Genomic DNA, 384 nt, shown 5'->3' with positions numbered 1-384 from the left:
CTCTGTCAAGGGATTTGCAAGGAACGGTGCAGTGGGGGCTCCCGAGCACCCAGCACCAATCGCAGCCCCCCCGGAGCCCTCCGGATTCCCGCGCCGGTTCCACACGGCCAGGGCTTCCCTCTTGCCGGGGCGGCCGAAGGAAGCAGAGCAGCGGGGGGCGCAGAGCAGGGGCGAGGGGACGGGAAGCAAACGGGAAGCGGCAGCGAGGGAGGCAGCAGCCTCGTGTGCCGTTCACGAGGGATCTCGCAGGCTCTCGCCCCCTCTCCCCGACTCCAGCTGCTCGGAGAAGAATAGCTGCCTGTTCCTTTTGCCAGCCTCACGTGTGAGCGCGGTCCTGTCCAGCACCAGGGAAAAAAAACAACCGCCCTCCGCTGCGCCCGAGCC

At 67.7% G+C, this 384-nt stretch overlaps 1 protein-coding gene across 1 annotated transcript in view; it reads right to left on the bottom strand.

Moving 5' to 3' along the window:
* USP48 (ubiquitin specific peptidase 48) overlaps positions 1–384 on the bottom strand; it is a gene marked incomplete at both ends in the record, with an annotated part of 19,355 nt that overhangs the window by 1,651 nt on the left and 17,320 nt on the right. The window lies entirely within an intron of this gene.

The sequence above is a fragment of the Buceros rhinoceros genome, unplaced genomic scaffold (genome assembly GCF_000710305.1).
Source record: "Buceros rhinoceros silvestris isolate BGI_N320 unplaced genomic scaffold, ASM71030v1 scaffold29052, whole genome shotgun sequence".
NCBI lineage: Eukaryota > Metazoa > Chordata > Aves > Bucerotiformes > Bucerotidae > Buceros > Buceros rhinoceros.
The sequence above is the reverse complement of the archived record's forward strand: the minus strand, read 5'-3'. Positions and strand labels throughout refer to the sequence as shown.